The sequence below is a fragment of the Rhinolophus sinicus genome, chromosome 6, assembly GCF_057876585.1.
Source record: "Rhinolophus sinicus isolate RSI-liver-muscle chromosome 6, RSI-T2T, whole genome shotgun sequence".
Lineage (NCBI taxonomy): Eukaryota > Metazoa > Chordata > Mammalia > Chiroptera > Rhinolophidae > Rhinolophus > Rhinolophus sinicus.
Window position 1 is genome coordinate 51,670,144 of NC_142506.1, and position 19,080 is coordinate 51,689,223.

The 19,080-nt window shown below is 38.8% G+C and overlaps 1 protein-coding gene across 8 annotated transcripts in view; it reads right to left on the bottom strand.

Annotated features, from left to right (window-relative positions):
• The window catches only part of PLD5 (phospholipase D family member 5), a 240,039-nt gene that overhangs the window by 148,995 nt on the left and 71,964 nt on the right, over positions 1–19,080 (bottom strand). For 3 of the 8 annotated variants that reach the window (XR_016021550.1, XR_016021547.1, XR_016021551.1), the window contains exon 2: positions 6,132–6,192. The exons of the other annotated variants lie outside the window; for them this stretch is intronic. The gene's annotated coding sequence lies outside the window, so the exon portion shown is untranslated. The remainder of the gene's footprint in view (positions 1–6,131; positions 6,193–19,080) is intronic. 8 annotated transcript variants of the gene reach the window in all.

Consider the following 19,080-nt stretch of genomic DNA (forward strand, 5'->3'; position numbering starts at 1 on the left):
ATTCTCTTTACGTAATTTGTTTGGCTACCAATCACTAAGTACTTTCTGGGATGTCTTGTATTATAACCATAGATGCCATTGTTTGGTGGAAAGAACAAAGATTTTGGAGTTTCAACTACAAGTTTTAAATTTTGTTATACTAGCTGTGTGCTCTTGAGCTTAGTCACTTAACTCTAAGATCCATTTTCCTCATCTGTAAAATGGGCATATAATGCCTATCTCCCATGATTGCTGTAAGAAGAAAACATGCAAAAGCCCTTTGCAATCTTCCAGCATTGCACGTATCCAAGTTATTAAAGCACAATACCCTTTAGGAAGATTAGGTGGAAGCCACAGAGAAAATCTCTATACAATATGAAGACATAATTTTAAGGATCAAACTTGTCCAAAATTCCAACAGGAAACCTAGGGAGGTGGTGAGTCCCCTCACTAACAGGGATCAGCTGAGACACCATTGGGGGGGAGCTGCAGAAGGGGCTCATGCATTAAGTAAGAGGCAGGGTGACAGCATCGTAAGGTTCATTCCAGTATTGAGTTTCTAGAATATTCCTTTCTTACAAAGCTAAACCTTCCCCAATAATTAATTCCCAAGCTGGAGAATAAGAACACATAGTAGGGGCTCAATAAATGTTTTTGAATTGATTGAGAAAAGCTATAATGAGTGTCACTGTTCTGGAGGTTTTCTCAGCGTGAGTAGGGAGAATTTATGTGAAAAGAAATAACTAAATTGCATGCATCTAACATAAACATTTTCAAATCCAATTTATATTTGAAAAAGATGTTGGCACTCACTTTTACATGTCTTGGGAATGCTTCCAAATTAAATGCATTCTGGACAAAAACATATGACACAATTAAGAAAATGCCGGATATGTAAAATTAGCACAGCTTATTCATTCTTTCCTAGAAGTAGAAGCCATACTACTAGAGAATAAAGACATAATTGGTCTCAAAAGTATTTGTTAATAATCATAAAACAGAAAGAATTCTTCTTAATTGATTAAACTGTTGCCTCTGGGTCTGGCAGGGGTAGCGGGTAGTGGGCTACGGAGGCTAAAATGTAGAAAAACAAACAACAAAAAACATTAGTTGATGATCATGACTTATCTAATATATACTGAATGTCCAAATATTGAGGCTTAATGAAGGACAAAATGCAAAAACTCATGGCATTTACCTCTGACAAAAAACAAGTTTGTCTAAAGGCCTCAGTTATAGCAAGAGTAAATGAGCAGTCCCTGATTTTAGAGACCCTAGACTTTAGCAAAGGAAACTAAAATTCAGTTTTAAATGCATTTATCAAGCACTTACTATATATTAAGTCTGTTTATAGCTATAAAACTATGCACACACAGATTCATGCCATTGCTTGAGTTTAGTACTATTATTACCCATATTTTTCAGATAAAGAACTTGAAGTCTAGGCAAGAGTGTCTCATCATGTACCTAAAACCAACATTCTCCAGTTCCAGGTCTCAGGCTCTTTCTCCAACACCAGGCTGCTCTCCCAGCCTTCTGAGAGGCTCCTGTCAAACAAGTTTCCATGTGCATAAGCCTCTTCTGCATGTAGTATTGTAAAGAAAGATAGACCCAGCCAAAGCATGAGCCCAGCGGAAACCCACATTCATGGAGCAGAAGGAAATCCTGGAGTTAGCAGAAGCTGCAAAGTAAGAGTAAACAGAGCCCCTACTGTAGCTTTAACTATTATATCTACATATTGATCATGCCCAAATTTTTATTTCTGACCCTGCCCCTTCTCCTGCTCTCCAGACTGTTATCTAACCGCCCACCCAACATCACCACTCCAATGTCTAATAAACATCTCAAACACATGAGCAAAGCACAATTCTTGATACCCCCACCCAAAGCCTGCTCCTCTCCCCACTGTCCCCCCATCCCAGTTGGTGGTGCCAGCAATCATCCTGCTTGAGCCCCAATCTTGGGTGTCATCCTTGATTCTTCGTCTCTTCCACCATCATTGACTGCGTCACGGAACCTCATCAACAGTACCTCCAAAATGTGTTCCAAAATTTGGCCCATGTCTCTGCCCCCCACCACAGCCTTCTGCATCTACTCTTGCCCCCTACAGTCTATTGTCCACGCAGCAGCTAGAGTGGGCTTCTGCAACCGGAAACAGGGTCATGTTGACTCCTCCCTCCCTCCCATTTCACTTAGGATAAAATCCGTACTCTTTCTTATGGACTGTGAGTAGCCCCCGCCCCCATGATCTGGCATCTGCAGGCTCTTCAATCCTACATCCTATCACGTTTCCCGACCTAACGATTTTCCAGCTACAGGGGTCTTGACATTACATATTTCATCGAGCCATCCATACTTCCTGTTCTCTCTGTCTGGAACACTCTCCTTTCAGACCCTGGTGTATCATCATCCCGATCTCTGCTCCAATGTCACCTCTTTGAGAAGCCAGACTTGACAGCCCTAGCAGCCAAAAAAAGAAGCCCCTGCACTCTGTCATCCTGACCTGCTTAACTTCTTCCATGGCTGTTACTGATTTGAAAGCTCATTATTCTCTCACCCATTCCATCCTCCTGCTCATAGGTCCCACGAGGGCAGGGGCTCTGCCTGTCCTGTTCACCACTGTGTCCCCAATGGCTAGAGCATTTCCTGGCAAAACAGGTGTTTAGTAAACATTTGTTGAATGAGATTAGAGTCATGTTCTAAGGTCAAGGGAAAAAAAACTTATTTGTTTCCCACAAAATATTCTCCAACACAAGCTTTAGCCTGTTACATTTCTGTTCTTCTCCAATGCGTTAGAGCTCTCCCTGCCATCAATGTTGCTGAGAAAATGACTAAGAGATTTCAAGTCCATTCATGCTGAGAGAATGGTATAGAATACATTTCGGGAGCAAGGTCAGTCAATTATGTTTGTGACAGGATAACTGTAGGATATAATTTACATAAACTTGAGAATAAATGGAACAAATAGAATTATTCATAGTTTTATAGCTCCCATAACAAAACAGAACAATACAAATAAAACATATTTTTTGCACCAATCTTCGCCACCTTAAATTTCACTGTATTAATCAAAAGGTTTCCAAAAAGCTGTTTTTTAAAATTTAAGATGTCTTGTGCTTCGTAAAAAGATGGAAAAATAAAGAGATATAAGGAAAATGATTATAGATATCAAGGCAGCTCAATATAGTACACAAAAAATACTTTAACATGTAAATAATTACGCAAATTATGTGGTCACTTATTTTATATAACATTAATTTACTGGAAGCTTTATAGTATTAATTTATTATTTAGCTGGCTATAGAGAAAAACATTTATTTTTGTTGGTAGTATTTTATAAACTATGGATTTAATGTGTCTATTAAAGATAGGTTTTTATTTAGTATGCCCACCATGAGCAAAAATTTCCCCACAAACCAGTACATTCTGTTCTTTAATGTCCAAGCTCATTTTTTCCCTTCTAATATGAACATGCACAAGAGGAAGTTTGCCTTAAAAGTGAAAAATACCACTGCATATAGTAATCAGTGAATATGGGAAGACTGGAAATCGTGGGAGTGAACGTAATGCCTGCTGTATAAACTAATAAAATTATACTATGATTAGCAAGTGGGGGTGGAGTCCTTTAAGATCCATAAACGATGCCAGGAGTTACACGCAAATTACAGTAATAAATTACATCGTGATGAGTACAAATTATAGGACAGAACACGAAAGGCTGCGCTTTCCCACCATTTCTGTAGCACTTTCTTAGAACCCTCCTCTCTTCTTACCCACCCAACCCTTTTAGCTCCAGACTGAGAAACAGAAGACATGTGGAGGTAGGCTTCTCTTTCTGAAACATGTTCAATCAATCACTCTTCAGGGAAAATAAGGCAGCATTCTTGGCACAATGCCGTACCTGCCAGTTCCAAGGTCAGATGACGTTTTGGAGGGTGAGCAGAAGGTCGTTCTCCATGATCTACGCTGCCCTGGCCTGCCTGGTTCTCAGTCTCTGATTGGGACTGTGGCTGCTGAGGCCAGGTGTGTGTGTTCTTTGACTTCCTTCCTGCTCACAGCACCTCCTCCTCAAACACACCACCTGTCTTTTGCTTTCAGCCCTGAGAATCTGCCCTAAAGCACACAGGCACAAGTCGTAAGCAACGGGGAGATTACGCCCCAGGGGCAGGTCTGCACCTAAGGAGACAGGAGGCAGTGGGTGGGTTCAGGCTTCTCGCCGTGGCCCCTGAGTGGGTAAGTCTGAGAGACATCCTATGTGTCTAGAAGCCCGTGGGTGGGAATGAGACCTCAGTAATATACTCTGAGATGGGCTTTCCCTCCTTTTCTCCTTCTTCTCACTCCCTGACTCAGTGGGAGTTTTAGATGAACGTGAGGGCTCCCAAATTGGAACCAGCATTTAACAGAATGTATATGTACCGTGATCTGTTGTTGGTTTTCTTTATTAGTGGCTTTTTTTTCCTTTGGTTCCACAATGGTTTTTTAAAATGTCTCAAGTAATATATCACACATTCCTATTTTTAAACGGAAATACAGTCTGCTAATATATAGTCTACATATAGTCAAAATTCCTCCCACCCTCACCACTACTCCTCTCCCCAGAGATAATCATAGCTGACAGTTTGCTATTATTTCTGTAGAGATCTCCATGCATTTTTATACATTTATGTACCTATACAAATATAGTTTTGCTTGTTTGGTTTTTTTTTGTTTGTTTGTTTTTTAACGAATTGGAATCAAACCACACATATTTTTTTGCTACTTGCTTTTTAGGTTACTCAATCTTTGAGATTCTTCTACATCAGTACACAGAGCTATTCTTTATTCTTCTAATAGCTGAAGAGTATTTCAGGATATAATAGATCTACACAATTTCTTTGAAAAGATCCAAACTTTTAAAAGTAAATACTTTCCAGTGAGTAACTTCTCTTGTAAATTTATTGAAAACCATAAATTGTGTGGAAGCTAAAATCCCACTGTTCTTACGAGAAGAAAATTAATGTGTCTTGGTGAAGGATGATTTAAGTAGGCTTGTCCTCAGCCAGGTGCCAGAGAAAGTGAAGTGGAGGATGGATTAAATTCTGAAGTGGAGAAGAGTTTCCTGACAGAGAAGGACTAATTACTATGGAGCCTAGTCAGGGTTTCTACACTTTGAAAAACCCAGGCTTACATGGAGAGAAGTTCCAGCTATGGGTGGTAGACCCAGCTGTGTCACTACTAGCTCATTAGTCTTGGGTAAAACAACCTTCCCATGACTGTTTGTCATCTATGACTTATCTTAGCAGTTTTCTATCTATCAAGTACAATAAATACTTGGAAGAAATATGAGTCCTCAGACAAGTTTAAAATTTGGGGTTAGGAAATTGAACTAGAAGATTCTTGAGGTCCATTTCACTTAAGATGATGGTCAAAGGCAGCAGTAATTAAACAGGAAGAAATTTCTTTCTCACATTCTTGTTTATCACATAACGGAAAAAACGCTTCACTGTTGCAAGCAGCAGCTGAAAGCATCTGGCAGGCTGGCAAAGCAGAAATGTACAGCACTTTCAGCTCCAGACCTAACTGAGGAATCCAATGGAGGAACGGGCAACTGAAGGTTATCAGTAAACAACTGGTACTGTAAGAACCATCACAAGCTCAGCACCCAAGGGAATCTGTGACTATACGAATAAGTCTGCTTGGACAGACCCCAATAAGAAACCCATTCACTTTCTGATACATATTATCTGTAATATTATGTCATGATTTCCAAATCTCTAGAGAAATTGCTTTGTTCCTAACTCTGTGTTTCAAAGGAACAGAACTACACTGAGGTACAGTTTTTTTTCACCTGTTAGATGGACAAAACTCCCAGTCTGGTGTACTCTGTTGGTGAGGCTGAGGGAGCAGTCATTCCTAAATGCTGCAGGGAGGCATACAAAATGGCACCATTCCTACGAAGGAAAATTTGGCAGAATCGAACAAAATTCACATATGCATTTAGCCTTTCACCCAGTATCCCTCTTCTAGGAAAATCAATGCCAAAGATTCATTGGTAAGAAAATATGAAAAGATGAATGGGCTGTAGGACTCTGAAACAGGAAAAGACTGGAAAATCCATCAGCAGAGGACGAGTTGATTCAATTATGGGACATTCACCCAATGGATGTACTTACTCCTTAATCATAATTAGCAACCATGTGTTCATTGATCGCCCATCCCTCAAACAGTATGCAGCTGTAAAAAAAAAAAAGAAAAAAAATGATGGAAGAATAAAATATAAAGTTAAAAGAATTACCTAAGGAGGGGAAAAATTCCAGGATAGAGTAGTCAAGATTGAAGCTGGACTTCTTTGAAAGTACCTTGTTTAGTGGATTTGACTTTGGATCTACGTAAATATTTTGCATAATTATAAACCAAAATTAAAATTTAAAAAGCAAAGCCTAAATGACTGAAATAAACCAAAAGGAATTAACCCAAACGTGTATGCACTTGTATGACTACACCAAGAATGCCTGTTATAATTGATGATAAAACACTATTTTTGTCTGTGCACTCCTAGAGGGATATATCCTAAGGACAAATAGAATTGCAACTCGTAAACTTTCAGTTTTGCAGTGTGGGCTGATGTTTTCTGAGACTGTTCCAGGTGTATTTGTGAGACAGAGCAAACAAGCAATTATGTAATATTCCTATGATATCATTTTCAGTGTTGAGAACTAAGATTCTCAATATAGGACAAAGAAGAGAGAAGATTTTAAGAAAAGATGTAAAGGAAATTAGAAAGGCTATGGTGATAAATTTTAAAACTGCATTATGGATATGTGGGTTTCATTACACTCTTCTATCTACTTTGGTACATACTTGAAATTTCCTATATAAATTATTGAAAGGGAAGGGAAAGGAAGGGGAGGGGAGAAGAGAGAAGAGAAGAAGAAAAGCCTACCACCAATGGAGGAAGTATAATTTCCTATGGGTATCTTAAGAAAAGTATTTAGGTATGATTATTTGACAGATAATACCTAAATCTGATCCTTTCAAAAAAGGCTGAAAGAAAGCTAGGATCCCTTAGTTTTATGAGCATATCATCAGTATTGTTGACACTGCAAGAAATCAACAGATTCAATGAACCAGAAAGATGGCAAAATAGATACCATTACCCTATCAGAAATACTTATCCCATCTTCTGCTAAGAGCAACTTCTTGGGTCATGGTCACTGGTTGAAAGATGCTATTTTACTTGCACTAATGGCCTATATTGTGACATCACAAAAATCAATACCATGAAATGATGCTTGAACTAGAGATAATTCTACATGTATTTATACAAGGTAATTTATACCTTTAAATAACTTGAAACAAGTCAATAATGGATCTTCCTTTCTGATTCTTAAATGGCCTCTTAATAAGCTACAGCTTTGGCAGCCCTGAAAATAAACACCTTCAGCTAAATAAAGTGGACCAATTCATTTAAAACAAAACAAAAACAAACAAAAAATGCCCTTGTTACACTGTATGAAAACAAAAATTCCCATTTGTAAACAGAGGTGTTGATTCAATAGATTCCCTTGATATTTTGAGCAATTTGGCTCTTGAAGCTGAAATGCCAGGCCAATTTTGCGACCCTGACCCATGTAAATTCACTCATTCATTCTGTAAACACTTATTGGAGCCCCTGTTATATGTCACAGAATGGATTATAGCAGCGAACCAACCAAACAAAACTTTCTGCTCCCTTCTCATGGGAGATGGGAAAGATAAGTTTTAAAAGTCAACTAAATACGTATTAATTACTTCATATGGTTATAACTGCAACCAGATGAGAGAGTTGTGATTTTAAAAGATGAGGGGGAGGGAGAGGTGGGGCATGGTGGAGTTCACTAAGAGCTAACACAGGTGTAAAGGCCTCCAGCAGGTGAGGAAGTCAGCCATGGTGTTAATCTGGGGGAAGAATAGTACAGGCGGAGGGAAGAACAAGGTATAGGTCCTGGAGTGGGAATACTCCTGGCATCTTTGTGGGAGAAGGTGGGAGGAAGGGGGCGAGAATAAGAAGAGAGAGAGAGGGAGAGGGAGAGAGAGAGAGAGAGGAAGACAGGTCAGCAAGGCAATGTGAGGCCACATCCTGCAGGACCTCACAGGCCATTATAAGTACTTCAGCTTGACTCCGAAATGGGAAAGCAGCCACTGAAGGCCTGTCAGCAGAAGAGTGACACCGCTCAAAAGGACACTTGATGAGAAGAGCCTCAGGGGATAAGGGCAGACACAGAGCTTTTGCTACAATCCAGGGGAGAAATGGAATGTAGCTTAAACTAGTTCTGTCCTGGATGTGTTAGGTTTGAGATGCCCATTAGACATACAAATTGAGCATCAAATAGATAGGCTGTTCGTCTGAAGTTCAGGGGCAAGGTTTAGGCTAAAGATATAAATGTCAGAGTGGCCAGCATGTTAATATTTACAGAGAGGAGCCTGGATGGCATCATCTACACAGTCAACATAGAAAGTAAAGGAAGTTCCCTGGGGCACGTCAGTAGTTAGCTGTCAGCAATAAGAGGTGGAATCAGCAAAGGAGATCACAGAAAAGCAAGGAGAGTGAGGTTCCTTGGAAGCTCAGCAAAGAAAGGACTTTGGGAGGAAGGAGTGATTTGCTGTATCAAATTCAAATGCTGTTGGTAGATTATGTAACATTGAAAATGGTGAGGACTTTTTTGATCAGTGATAACTGAACGTGATGCTCTTTGAACATCCACACTACATCCTACCCAGGAGTCCCCTTCATCCAGCAATAACCTGGGCTGGTGTGAGGCTGTGGCCACATGCTCTTGACTGAGGGTCCAGGAGGGGGTGTTCTTGATCCCAGAGTCAGGTGGCAATGCCAGCACCAAGTTGGAATAATGTACACATTATCTAAGAACCAGTATTTTATTTCCCTGGCTAGAGCGAGACACAGGTCCTTGTTTCTCTAAATGAGCGAGACTTCACACAGAGACGTGGAGTCACACAGCATAGGTCACGCTCGAGCAAGCTTTACACCACCTCCCACAGTCCTCCTGAGATGCAGGGGGAAGAAGAGATGATCTGTCACCAAGAGTGAGTAGTTAGGCCCTCGCCCCTCTGGGCAATGTGGAGATGGGTGGCTGGAGTATTCTCACAGCTTGTGGGACCTTCCTCATTCTTTCGGGAGGGACACGGAGAACACAAAAGTCATGGCAAAGGTGCGGCCCATGACTCGTGGTCTCAAGCTATCTTAGGGATAAAGCCCTTCTTCTATGGTGCAAGTGGAGTAGAGCCCTGAATTTTATGACAAGCAGCCAGAATTACAGGGCTCGGGCTGCCCAAGTGCAAAGTATTTCATCATCCCTTTGAAAATAGAAAGTGAGAAGCCAACCACACGCTTACATTTCAAACACAGCATCAGAACCCCAATTCACATCACTGTATTAGAATCGAAAATGTATCAGCCAGATTTTTTGCAAGGCTTAGAGGCTTCGCTTACTTTAACAGATGTTCTGACAACAAAAGAAAATACCATTAAAAAGTGTCACGGGTTTTTTACTTGGGGAGCCTCACATCCAGAAATAAGACTGTTTCAGGGGCACTTAAAAAAACTCTTCACTAAGCTTATTAAGTCTAGGGCTCCTGTTCATTGCTACAGAAAGATCTAGTACTTCTACCATAGTTTCAAATAATACCATCTTGTACTGAGCACTTACAATGAGCCAGGCACCATTACAAATGGTTCACGCACATTAACTCACTAATACAAAGCCATTGTATGGTAGATACAACTTATGGATGAGAAAACTGAGATTTAAAAAGATTAAGATACTTGCCCAAGTTACCATAATTCTCAAGCAGTAGAGTCAGGAACAAAACCCAGGCTCTCAGACTCCAGTCGACATGTTACATCTCCTGGGAATGGTTTCTTGTGGTCAAAGTCGGCACTTTGTTCTTACAGCCCCAAACTCTACAACCAAGCTATAGAATTGCAATGTTATGAAATTTCCTACTTCTGCGTCATTACTTAACTCTTTCTTTAGATACTAAAATATCTTTAAATATGCATATCTTAATAATGCCACCCAAAAGCTTACTTCTGTACCCACTTCTTATGAAGCAACTGTATGGAAACTTGAATGCCTTTTATGATTTCTTCTCCTATGTGGACATAACTATTTCAGCATTGGAAGGATTGATACATATACACTTGAATGCCTCCAGTTTTCCTGTTCTTCTACTTCTGTTTTCCTAGACCATTAGCTACCCCAACCTCATCTCATATTTACACTTCCCAGTCAGTGCTTCCCAAACTTTCCTCCCAAAATGGACATAAATGCTGTCTGTGGCTTGTCTGACATGGACCACCGGAACTGCGAAAGTTCTTAACATTCTAGCATTTTATCTTTAAAACAAGCATGTCCATTTTGCATCTTATAATTTATTTACGTTTATTTTAGTATTCAGAGTTTCAAATTACTTACTGTTAAGGTAAGTGAGCATAAAGATCGTATCTTTTTGTTCCTCACGGCATCACCAGTGCCTAGGCCTTCCCTAAAGATGTATTGAATAAATAAACAAATACTTGGTGTTCTAGACTGCAGGTGGGGTTCGGGTCTGCTTATCTTCTTATTCTGGGATCAAGGCTGAAAGAACAGCTCTTGTCTGGATAAAGCCTCTCATGGCATGTAAACTCTGCAATCACAATGAATGCTTCTGATCAAAAGTGGGCTAAGACACACACCACTGAGGTTCCATTTGCCAAAGCAAATCACATGGTCACACCTGACCGTAGGGTGTGGGAGTGCATAGCACAGGGAGTAAGGAAAGGTAACCACCCAAGCAGTCTCTGGCGTACTAAGTAAGTGTAAGCTGGGAAGACTTCAGGGAGCTTCCAGGAGAAGCTTCTAGAAGGCAATGGTCTGGAGGATTTAGTGTCACTCAACTGCAAGTTTCCTCAAAGGTCATCTATATGTAATTTTGTTGATGATGTTGCTTTCTGTAAATGTAAATATATTTTGAATGTATTAAAAGAGCTCAGCTGTAAAGAAAATAAGATAAATGTAAGGAAACAAAGAATTGTTATGAAATGCAAATATTTTCTTCAGTATGTGTTTTAGCAGTTTGGATTTGGGGCATACCCCATCCTGTCTTTAAAAGCATGATAAAATGCAACTGAAGAGAAGGGAAGCCATGCGACTGAGTGATAAGATTTACCATCCAGCCATCCTCACACCATAATCTAATGAAGCCTGGTTCTAGAAAGTTCTCCTTTTTCTGTCTGCTTCCTAAGTATTCTTATGGGAAAGTCAGTCCCTTTTTTTTAGAGACACTTACTTTTCATGCAAGGCAACTAGTCCAGATAAACGGAAAGTACTAAACGGAAAGTACAAAAACGGAAAGCATGTTCTGCTCCAGACATAAGTACCACAGGGAAGGAGGACAGGCAGGGAGGGGCACGCACAGAACGAGCACCTGCTGCAAAGCAGACGCCAAGTTCATGCCAAGAAGTGTTCACGGGTGCAGCCCTCTTGTCAGAAAGCTGCCTCTCACACCATGCCGGCAGGGTCCTCTTCTGGGGACAGAAAAGAGAAAGTGCAGCTCACGACTAGACAATTTGAAAAACGTTTTATTAAAAAGTGGATGAGCACTGCAAATTATTAAAAAGTAAACTTCCTAATATTGGCAAGATTTTCAAAATGCACTTTAAATATATATACAGGGGTGCCAAAAAATGTATACAAATGGATGCTTTGGTCAACATTGCTCAAGCAGTAGTTTGTCGTAATCAGAAGTGTCTGGATGCTGATGGTAACCACTTTGAGCACCTCTTTTAATTGCAGAAGTCAAATGTGAATTGTATTCATCTTTTGCTGTCGGTATATATTGAGTATTATAATTTTAACAGTTTTTTCCTTTCTTAAAATGTGTATACACATTTTTGGCACCGTGTGTGTGTGTGTGTGTGTGTGTGTGTGTGTGTGTGTGTGTCTGTGTGTGTCTGTGTGTGTAGATACATAAATAATTTATGTGAACTATGGAATAGTCTTTAAATTGCAACTACAGTATTTCATTAGGTAATAGTGGGATTTATTTAGGAAAAATGGAGTAGAATTTCCCCCAAAATCACCTCACACTCTTGTAAATGTTTTTGCAATGACAGATAACAGTAGACTCTGGACACCTGGCATACACAGACCAGGATTGAGAACACAGTTTGGGGGGGTACGGTGTTGGCTACAGGAGATCTACACATAGGAAATCACCCCAGTTTCCGCCTTCCTGTATTAAGCTATGAGCAAAAAGAAGCAAAAGCTGAAGATCCTGTCCACAGCAAGGTCATATCCAGGCAGGCAGATAAAGCATATTTCAAAACAATTAGTAACCAAGAGTACCTGTGAAAAGCTACAATTTTCATCAACAACAAATCAAAACTAAGAAAGCAGAAAATAAGGAGAGGCTGTGCATGGCAGACAATAAATACAGTGGCATCAGAAAAGTGAATGATAAAAAAAGGTGTTTTTATCAAAAAGGAAGAGAGCCTTGTGCCGAGCGTAAAGGTAAGATGGGGTAACTAGATAAAAGTGGGGTGAAGTTGAAGAGAAGGAAATGTCATATCTGACGACAGGACAGCATGGCAAAATACCTGAATGAGTAGAGGTACCCTATATCACTTTTATACTCAAGACTAATTGGGGATCTTGGACAAGTCATTTAGGCTCTTTGGTCCTAAGTTTCTTCATCTATAAAATGGGAATAAACCCATCAGCCATCTCATAACTATAAGCTAGAATTGTTATTATCCATTATAGGAAGTCATTCATTTTGGGGATCAAAAGTCTCAAGGATAATATAGAAACTTTCTAGAGTTTAACTCCAGAGTATATTACCAGCGTTAATAATATTGTTACTAATAATGAAAATATTAACATTACCCAGCAATACTGTCACATGGGTGCCTTTCTTTATACTTTGACCAGAGGGAAGCATCACATCTTCCACACTAGCCCAACTCTCATGTGTCATATACATTAACAAGCACAGAAGTCTTGAAAAAGTTCATTCCACAGTGATTACATAACTACTTCATAGTATATAACTATCGGAAAAGTGAAAAGCACAACGATGGCAGATGGGAACACAAAAGGCTTTCTAGTTCACCTTCATACTTTTGAAGCCATCAGGTCTTAAATTCCTGGAAATTCTACAAAGCAGAAACTACATTATCCCATATGGAAAACAAACCACTTTCCTTTTTAATGTATCTATTTCTCAACGAGTCTGTGCTTCACTGAGCAGGGTGACAATTAGCTAGCTGACACAACTGTTGCCTCCTGCCTCCTAGAACCACCAGACAGCACAGAGCCTTTGAAACTTGTCTCCAACTAACTCTCCACACCAGAAACAGATGCGAGCTTTAAAACAGTTATTTTCCTCCATTCTTCCCCCACCCCCACTTTAATGAGCAAATCTGGTTAACAGACATTCTTCAATGTTCTTGATAGTTTTTCTCTGATCTAAACAGCAAAAATGTGAGCTGTAAGGATGGGAGGAAAATAATTGTAATCAGATGGAAACAGGGCTGAATCCCTTTTCATTCTGGAGAATGAACTGCTCTTGAGCTAAAGTGGTGAACGTTTTGTCCTAGAAAATTTTCAGAAACTTCCAAATACTTTCCTTCTTACTGTCTCCATTTCCAATAGACACACAGAATTCTAACAGCCTTCAGGGAAGAGGAGGGTACCACCAAAACCTCCTCCAAGAAACAACTATTTTAGTCTATTTGATGCAGTGAGCATTTAAAATACGTGAAAATGCAGTTCACTGAGATCCGGAGGGTGACAGACACAAGAACCAAAATCACGTCCTATTTTGCCTTCAACTGTCTTGCCTTATTAACCAACTGCAGAGTCTCACAGTTTTGTTCTATATGAGGACATATTTATTCTCTGGTGAGAAAAATAGCTCAACCACTCTTCCAATATTTATTCTAAAACAAAAAGTATTTTAGGTACAATTACAAGAGAACAGTGGGATTACACATGGCCTCAATTAGTTTCAGCTCTCAGCTTCCGGTTGTCTGTTTATTAAATGCCAAAGCAGCAAATCCCATAACCCACACTCCCTCTCCTCTATTTTCCGGCACTTTGTAATCTCATATTGCAGTTCTACAGTGGAAACAGTCTTTTGAAACAAACTTTCCATTGCACACACTTTCAGTTGTACTAATTCTGATTGTACTAACTTCAGAAGCAGCAGCAAGGGGAGGTAAAGGAGCCATAATGGTAAAAATGTATGCAGGTAAAACAGGTAGAGACATGTTTATTTATTTATTTATTTTTTCTTATTTAACCACCTTATTTTATTATTATTAATTTTAGAACTAGAATAACATGTGAAAGAAAATCATGATTATAAATGTTAATTCTTTTTTTTTTTTTAAATTAAATTTATTGGGGTGACAATTGTTAGTAAAATTACATAGATTTCAGGTGTACAATTCTGTATTACATCATCTATAAATCCCATTGTGTGTTCACCACCCAGAGTCAGTTCTCCTTCCATCACCATATATTCGATCCCCCTTACCCTCATCTCCCACCCCCCACCCCCCACCCCCCTTACCCTCTGGCAACCACTAAACTATTGTCTGTGTCTATGAGTTTCTGTTTCTCATTTGTTTGTCTTGTTCTTTTGTTGTTTTTGGTTTATATACCACATATCAGTGAAATCGCATGGTTCTCTGCTTTTTCTGTCTGACTTGTTTTGCTCAGCATTACTCTCTCAAGATCCATCCATGTTGTCACAAATGTTCCTATATCATCTTTTCTTACAGCCGAATAGTATTCCATTGTGTATATATACCACAACTTCTTTATCCATTCATCTATCGAAGGACATTTTGGTTGTTTCCATGTCTTGGCCACCGTAAACAAAGCTGCAATGAACATTGGAGCACACGTGTCTTTATCTCTAAATGTTTTCAGATTTTTTGGGTAGATACCCAGAAGAGGGATTGCTGGGTCATATGGCAATTCTATTCGTAATTCTTTGAGAAACCTCCACACTGCCTTCCATAACGGCTGTACCAGTCTGCATTCCCACCAACAGTGTATGAGGGTTCCTTTTTCTCCACAGCCTCTCCAACATTTGTTGCTATTTGTCTTGTTGATGATAGCCATTCTGACTGGGGTGAGGTGATATCTCATTGTGGTTTTGATTTGCATTTCTCTGATGATTAGTGATGTTGAGCATTTTTTCATATGTCTATTTGCCATTTGTATGTCCTCTTTGGAGAAATGTCTCTTCAAGTCCTCTGCCCATTTTTCAATTGGGTTGTTTGTTTTTTTGTTGTTGAGTTGCATGAGTTCCTTGTATATTCTGGATACTAGCCCCTTATCGGAGGCACTGTTTGCAAAAATCTTCTCCCATTCAGTTGGTGGCCTCTTTATTTTGTCAATGGTTTCTTTTGCTGTGCAGAAGCTTTTAAGTTTCATATAGTCCCATTTGTTTATTTTAGCTTTTACTTCCATTGCCTTTGGAGTCAAGTTCATAAAATGCTCTTTGAACCCAAGGTCCGTAAGTTTAGTACCTATGTTTTCTTCTATGCAGTTTATTGTGTCAGGTCTTATGCTTAAGTCTTTGATCCATTTTGAATTAACTTTCGTACATGGTGACAAATAGCAATCCAGTTTCATTCTTTTGCACGTGGCTATCCAATTCTCCCAGCACCATTTATTGAAGAGGCTGTCTTTGCTCCATTGTATGTTTTTAGCTTCTTTGTCAAAAATTATCTGTCCATATTTATGTGGTTTTATTTCTGGGTTCTCAATTCTATTCCATTGGTCTATGTGTCTGTTTTTCTGCCAATACCATGCTGTTTTGATGATTGTAGCCCTGTAGTACAAGCCAAAGTCAGGAAGTGTGATACCTCCATTATTGTTCTTTTTCCTTAAGATTGCTTTGGCTATTCGGGGTCTTTTGTGGTTCCAAACAAATCTGATGATTTTTTGTTCTATTTCTTTAAAATATGCCATTGGGATTTTGATGGGGATTGCATTGAATCTGTATATTGCTTTGGGTAATATGGCCATTTTAACTATGTTGATTCTTCCAATCCATGAGCACGGAATGTCTTTCCATTTCTTTGTGTCTTCTTCAATTTCTTTCAAAAATGTCTTATAGTTTTCAGCATATAGGTCTTTCACATCCTTGGTTAAGTTTATTCCTAGGTATTTTATTCTTTTTGCTGCAATTGCAAAAGGAATTGTTTTTTGTATTTCTTTTTCTGAGATTTCATTGTTAGTATATAGGAAGGCAATGGACTTTTGTGCGTTGATTTTGTAGCCGGCAACTTTACTGTATTCGTTGATTGTTTCTAATAGCTTTTTGGTGGAGTCTTTAGGGTTTTCTATATATAGTATCATGTCATCTGCAAAGAGTGATAATTTAACTTCTTCATTCCCAATTTGGATGCCTTTTATTTCTTTCTCTTGCCTGATTGCTCTGGCAAGGACTTCCAACACGATGTTGAAAAGCAGAGGTGATAGGGGACATCCCTGTCGTGTTCCTGAACGTAGAGCAAAGGGCTTCAGTTTTTCTCCATTAATTATGAGATTAGCAGAGGGTTTGTCATATATGGCCTTTATTATGTTAAGGTATTTTCCTTCTATACCCATTTTATTAAGTGTTTTAATCATAAATGGATGTTGTATCTTGTCAAATGCTTTTTCTGCATCAATTGATATAATCATATGATTTTTGTCCTTTATTTTGTTTATGTGATGTATCACATTGATGGATTTGCGTATGTTGAACCATCCTTGTGCCCCGGGGATGAACCCCACTTGGTTGTGATGAATAATCTTTTTAATGCATTGTTGTATTCGATTTGCTAGAATTTTATTTAGGATTTTTGCATCGGTATTCATTAGATATATTGGTCTGTAGTTTTCTTTTTTTGTGTGATCCTTACCAGGTTTTGGTATCAGGGTAATGTTGGCCTCATAGAATGAGTTAGGGAGTACTGTCTCTTCTTCAATTTTTTGGAAGAGTTTGTGCAGAATTGGTATTAGATCCTCTTTGAAGGTTTGGTAGAATTCACTAGTGAAGCCATCTGGTCCCGGACTTTTGCTTTTGGGAAGGTTTTGGATGACTGATTCAATTTCGTTACTGGTGATCGGTCTGTTTAGATTTTCCAGTTCTTCATGGTTCAGCCTTGGAAGGCTATATGTTTCTAAGAACTTGTCCATTTCTTCTAGGTTGTTGAATTTGGTGGCATATAGTCCTTCATAGTATTCTTGGATGATCCTTTGTATTTCTGTGGTGTCCGTGATAACTTCCCCTTTTACGTTTCTGATTTTGTTAATCAGTGTCTTCTCTCTTTTTATCTTAGTAAGTCTAGCCAAGGGTTTGTCAATTTTGTTAATCTTTTCAAAGAACCAGCTCTTTGTCATATTAATTTTTTCTATTGTCTTTTTGTTCTCTATTTCATTTAGTTCTGCTCTAATTTTTGTTATTTCCTTTCTTCTGCTGACCTTGGGTTTTACTTGTTCTTCTTTTTCTAGTTCTTTAAGGTGTAACATGAGGTTATTTATTTGGGAGTTTTCTTGTTTCTTGAGATAGGCCTGTAGTGAGATAAATTTTCCTCTTAAAACTGCTTTCGCTGCATCCCAAAAATTTTGGTAGGATGTATTTTCATTGTCATTTGTTTCTATGTATCTATTGATCTCTCCTCTAATTTCTTCTTTGACCCAGTCCTTCTTTAAAAGTATGTTATTTAATCTCCATGTATTTGTGTTTTTTCCCGCTTTCTTTTTACAGTTGATATCCAATTTCAAAGCCTTGTGATCAGAGAATATGCTTGGTATGATTTCAATCTTCTTAAATTTGTTGAGACTGATTTTATGTCCCAATATATGGTCTATCCTTGAGAATGTTCCATGTACACTAGAAAAGAATGTATAGTCTGATGTTTTAGGATGAAGTGCCCTATAAATGTCAATTATGTCCATTTCATCTAATGTGTCATTTAGGGCTACTATTTCGTTATTTATTTTCTGTTTGGATGATCTATCCATAGCTGTCAATGATGTATTTAAGTCCCCTAGTATAATTGTGTTTTGGTCAATTTCTCCCTTTAGTTCTGTTAGTAGTTGCTTGGTGTATTTCGGTGCTCCCTGATTGGGGGCATAAATATTGATGACTGTTATGTCTTCTTGTTGTACAGTCCCCTTCACCATTATGAAATGTCCATCTTTGTCTCTTGTTATCTTTTTCACCTTGAAGTCTGTTTCATCTGATATCATTATGGCTACACCTGATTTTCTCTGGGTACCATTTGCTTGGAGTGTCAATTTCCACCCTTTCACTTTGAGTCTATGCTTGTCCTTGTAGCTGAGATGTGTCTCTTGGAGACAGCATATGGTTGGGTTTAGTTTTTTGATCCAATCTGCTACTCTGTGCCTTTTTATTGGTGAGTTCAGTCCATTTACATTTAGGGTGATTATTGATATGTGAGGATTTCCTGTCATTCTATCCTTAGTTTTCTGGTAAGGTTGTGTCTCCATTGTTTCTTTGCCTCTTTGTTGTTGTCTATTATTTCTGTGTGGTGGTATTCTATGATGTTTCCCTCTGTTTCTTTTTTTATTTCAGTATATATTTCAATTCTGGATTTATTTTGAGTGGTTACCCTTAAGTTTATGTAAAAGAAAGTTTGATATTTAGAGTATTCCATTTTCTTCAGCACGCTTACTTTCTCCATTCCCAGATTCCGGTTCAGGCCTTTACTCTCCCCCTTTTTGAGTTGTGGTTGCCACAAATTGTCCCTGTTGATGGTGGTCGAATAGCCTCCTTTAGTATTTCTTGTAGTGCAGGTCGTGTATTAGAAAATTCCCTCAGCTTCTGTATGTCTGGAAAGGTATTTATTCCTCCTTCATATCTAAAGGATATCTTTGCTGGATATATTATTCTTGGCTCATGGTTTCTCTCTTTCAATAGTTTGAATATTTGGTTCCACTCCCTCCTGGCTTGTAGCGTTTCTGCTGAAAAATCTGATGATGATAATCTAATGGGCTTTCCTTTGTAAGTTACCGTCTTCTTTTCCCTGGCTGCCTTGAGGATTCTTTCTTT